Source organism: Octopus bimaculoides, chromosome 21, assembly GCF_001194135.2.
Source record: "Octopus bimaculoides isolate UCB-OBI-ISO-001 chromosome 21, ASM119413v2, whole genome shotgun sequence".
Classification (NCBI taxonomy): domain Eukaryota; kingdom Metazoa; phylum Mollusca; class Cephalopoda; order Octopoda; family Octopodidae; genus Octopus; species Octopus bimaculoides.
In genome coordinates this window covers 32,730,501-32,735,822 of record NC_069001.1, presented here as the reverse complement: position 1 = coordinate 32,735,822, position 5,322 = coordinate 32,730,501, and the positions used below count along the sequence as shown (strand labels likewise).

Below are 5,322 nucleotides of genomic sequence, written 5' to 3'. Positions count from 1 at the left end.
TATATATATATATATATATATATATATGAGTATATGCATATATATGTACATGTATGTACATACCTTCATCTACATGTACATATAGATACATAACTGGGTACATGACGTGGCAAAAGAACATGGACAAAATGATAAACAAGGTACAACAAACAAGCAAGCCACATAGAAACATCTCCTTCATCAGCTGTCACCATTAAAACACCGGCGTTTCGAAGAATTACACACATGTGTATATATATGTATATAGATATATACACACACACGTGTGTATATAATATATGTGCATATATACATATATATATATATATATATAGAGAGAGAGAGAGAGAGAGAGATAGAGAGAGATTTCATTATACATTCACCATCACACCTACAAAAGTTATTTTCCTCTAATAACAGATATAAGTTACCTCCCCTTTCAACAAACCCATCATTTCTACTAGTTTTATCCTAAAAATACATCTTAACAGTTTTATATTGATACCTTAATCTACCTAATGTCTTTCAAAAAGCCCCTCCAATCTGACTGTCTCTATTGAAATAACACACTGCATTTGTGGCAATGAATTTTGAAAATAACAAAGAATTTATTAACCCCTTAGTAGTTAAACCAGCCATACCCAGCCTAAATACTCTCCCTTCTTATATGTTCAATCTGATTAATCTCTCTCACATCTACCCTGCAATATCATGCTAAAAACAACAACAAAAACAATCCTATCATTGAACTCTTGAAGCTATGAGATAATGCATGATTAATTGAAAATAACAAGAATAAACATTACATTAGACAGAATAATATGAATGGTTGAAATAACCCACATTGTTGTGGTATTTGGAAGATAAATCAATGCGGAATTTTAGATGGCAAATCTTTATTCAGATAACTTTAAAACAGGGAAACTGTATCATAGAACCAATGTGGCTTGTTAGCAAAAAAGTTAATTAAAGTTTAATCATGCAAAAGTTAGTTATTTTACAAAATTATGCCAAATTATTATTCTCAAAATTAATTTAAACATATAGGTGCAAGCACGGCTGTGTGGTAAGAAGCTTTCCTCCCAACCGCATGGTTCTGGGTTCAGTCTCACTGTGTGGCACCTTGGGCAAGTGTCTTTCACTATAGCCTTGGGCTGACCAAAGCCTTGTGAGTGGATTTGGTAGGCAGAAACTGAAAGAACACTGCTGTGTGTGTGTGTATGTGTGTGTGTGTGTGTGTGTGTATACGTGTTTGACCGCCCCTCCCACTGCCACTGCTTGACAACCAATGCTGGTGTGTTTATGCTCCTGTAACTTAGCGGTTTGGCAAAAATAAGTACTAGACTTGCAAAGAATAAGTGCTAGGAAGACAACTTCTTACCCACATCACCACACCTGTACCTATTTGGTCATAAAAGAGTTAAAGAATTTATATCATAGTTTTACATTTTCGTTCTGGAGTCATTCATGTCACTCTGTCACTTTTGCCTTTCTCTCTTGTTTTGGCCAGTCAGCAATGTCTGTTTGTTTGTTCAGTGTCCATAACCAATACATGGTGATGTCTGCACAGCTTGCTGTTTTTATTTGATTGCATTTGTGAGGAACCATGTTTATATGACTTGCAAAAGTAAATGCTTCACATACTTCCGTTGTTGTGTTTAGTTTTTAACAGTTGAAGGTCACAGTGAGGTATTTTGATGAGAGAGAGAGTATGTGTGTTTGTGTGCATGCATTACACACACATCACCATTATTGATTCACTATCTATTTTTCCATGCTCGCTTGGGTCAGATGGAGTTTACTAAGGCAGATTTTCTAGGGCTGAATGCTCCTCCTGTTGCCAACCTTCACCTATTTTTAAGCAAAGAAATATTTCCTCATGGCTGGATATGTTTTCACAGAATACTGGAAATGAATGGTAACAGTTTGTATGACAATGTCAACTTATTTACAACTATCATGCACTATCAGGTACAAGGAGACACAAACATACACTCACACAATATACATGCACACACACAATATACATGCACACACACACACACACTACCACAGGCTTCATTCATACCGTTGATGGCATTAAGGTATTTCAACTAGGAAATGAGGTGGTGCAGAAACACTATGAAGTCTGTATATATAAATAGGAGAGTCTTTTGACTGTGGCCATGCTGGAGTACCACCTTTAGTTGAGCAAATCGACCCCAGGACTTATTCTTTAGAAGCCTAGTACTTATTCTATCGGTTCTTTTGCCGAACTGCTAAGTTACGGGGTCATAAACACACCAGCATCGATTGTCAAGCAATGTTGGGGGGACAAACACATACATATATACGACTGGCTTCTTTCAGTTTCCGTCTACCAAATCCCGAGGCTATAGCAGAAGACACTTGCCCAAGATGCCACGCAGTGGGACTGAACCTGGGACCATGTGGTTGGTAAGCAAGCTACTTACCACACAGCCACTCCTACGCCTATAAATTATAGATTTTTTTTTACAACATAAACAGGATACAAGAAACATTTTAAATGTTTACTAGTCAAGTCGTAATCAACATATTTGTATTCGTTTATTGTCAATAACACTAAGCTAACACCACCACATGCTTCAAATGGATATTTTTAGTAACTAAAAGGTGAGTCAACAAACTTCCACATATCTGGTTTCCTCAAGCAAACTTCAGATTTCTCGTTGCATCAAGGTAGGTGCAACACACCTTGCAAATTAAATCCTGTGGCATTTATCTTATCTTAATCACTTCAAGTTCTAGCAATACACAGAAAAAGAACATAGGATAAAAAAGAAAAAAGGTGTGGCTGTGTGGTAAGAAGCTTGCTTCCCAACAACATGGTTCAGGGTTCAGTCCCACTGCATAGCACCTTGGTCAAGTGCCTTGTACTATAACCTTCAGCTGATTAAAGCCTTGTGAATGGATTTTTTAGATAGAAAATCAAAGAAGCCTGTTGTATATATATGTGTGTGTATCTGTGTATGGTATATGTATATCTATGCGTGTGTGTGTCTTTGTATGTGTGTTTGTCTTCCACTACCACTTGACATCTGGTGTTGGTGTGTTTACATCCCTGTAACTTAGCAGTTCAGCAAAAGAGTTGACAGAATAAGTAGCAGGCTGAAACAAGAAAAGAAAAAGCACTGGGGTTGATTCATTCAGGGTGGTGCCCCAGCATGGCCACAGTCTAATGAGTAAATATCAGTTGAACATTGGGTTAACATAACTAACTTACCCACTGCCCCAAAAATGCTAGACAGGTGCCTCCTCTACAGCATGGCAGCTAGGCTTATCTGTCTATGTTACTTGACCTCTCAATACCTGGCAAATAACCACCCCGCCCCCTCACCTCTCAAATACTCCCCTCCCCCAGTTAATGGGACATTTTTCCTTCTGTTCTTTTCCTTTCTTTTTACTCATTAGTGCTAATGGCACTAAAAAGTGCCACTCAGTACACACTGTTAAATCGTTGGCTTCAGGAAAGGGCCAGTATCAGGATGTACAAATCATGCCAGAGCTGACACTGCAGCTCAATACAGCTCCGTGGCTTGTTGGACCCTATAAAACTGTCTGGACTCAAGCCAACAGGGAAAACAGATGTTAAATGATGATGATGATGATGATGATGATGATGGTGGTGAAATACATTTCAGTGAACAAAGAATTTGGAGAGATTTAGTGAAAATAGTAAAATAATTTGTCATAGTCTAGATAGTGTTTGGAAGAGAATTTAAATCAAAATGTCCTCGCATAAAATTACAACGGAATGTTTTAATTTAAATGTAAACACCTCAAAATTAGAGGTTTTTGTATGATGTAAGCAAAGGTAGTTTCAGTTAAGCAAGTTGGCATTGAAAAGGTTAAGCTGATAGTTTCTACTTTAATAAGACACACAAAAAACACTGGAAAAAAAAAACAAAAAAACTTCATGTCCCACATTGCATTTTTTCTTTTTTCTTAATTTAAATCTTTATCATTCTGTACCAGAAGATTGCAAGCTGGTAGAATTGTTAGTACATTGGGTACAATGCTTAGCAGCATTTCGTTCATCTTTATGTTCTGAGTTCAAATTCTGCCATGGTCGGCTTTGCCTTTCGAGGTCCATAAAATGAGTACCAGTTGAGTAGTGGGGTCGATGCAGCAAGCTGGCAGAATCATTAGCAGGTCAGGCACAATGCTTTGCAGCATCTCATTATCTTTATGCTCTGAAATTCAGATCTCGTCAAGGTCAATAAAATAAGTACCAATTGAGCACTGGGGTCAATGGAATCTACTGTCCCCTCTCCCAAAACTGTTGGCCTTGTGGCAAAATTTTAAATTTCAAACCATTATCCTGTATTAGATCAAATTCTGTTACGGTTGACTTTGCTTTTCATCCTCTCAGGGGTTGAACGAAAACAACTCTCTGCCCCAGCTCAGCACTCTTATGCTTCAAGTTAAGGCTATGTCACCAAATTGCAACAAGTTTATTTGTTTTGTTTTTTTCCCTAGAAAGCATAGAAAAATGTCAATGGGAAGTTGAACCTGATAAAGATGTATAAAACCAAAAGTGTGTAAATGTCACCTTAAAGAAAGAGAAACCAAGAAGACAGGAGGAAAAAAAAACCCAAATTTGGTTTGTTGGCGTTTAAGAAGAGAAGAAATATCTTCTGACACTTACTGACACAGAAATCAACTTAATCTCCTTGAACTCTAGCAATTATCTGAGTGGAATTTGGGGCTGTTTTGTGGCCTAATTCTCACTTCTTGGTTTGTGCCAAACGCAAAAATTAAAAAAAAAAAGATTTATCAACAAGCATGAGTGTGTGGTTAAAAAATCTGTTTTACAACTGTGGTTGTAAATGATGATGATGATGACAGTCAAAAGAGAGCTTTTGCCACCAACCACCACATCATGGAAGCCACACAAATCATTGTTTCACCACACGTAAAATAATAACTTGGATAAACAAGATAAAAGAAAATTAATCATTTTTGTTGGCTGGTAATTAATTTCAAACGACAACCAAAACAGATGCTGACATTTAAGATTTAAAAAAGACATTTTAGCACTGTAACATATTTTTAGAACAATGGATATTCTCTCATCTTTCCATGATGACATTTTCTAAAATATCTAAAACTCTCTCTCATATACACGCACACACAAATATATGATGGGGTACTGAAAAGTTCCAGGCTTTGGGTAAAACAAAATACATTAAAATATAATTATAATCAACATATTCACCTCTCAGATTCATACAGTTATTGCAGTGGCCCTTCAATTTTTCTAAGCCCTGTAAAAGAACTTGGAAGGTTGGGCCTCCAGCCAGGCCTTTCACGATACCCTTA

General features: G+C 36.9%; 1 protein-coding gene across 1 annotated transcript in view; it reads right to left on the bottom strand.

The window, feature by feature from the left end:
- LOC106882007 (microspherule protein 1) overlaps nucleotides 1–5,322 on the bottom strand; it is a 44,569-nt gene that overhangs the window by 22,946 nt on the left and 16,301 nt on the right. The gene's annotated exons all lie outside the window — the stretch shown is intronic.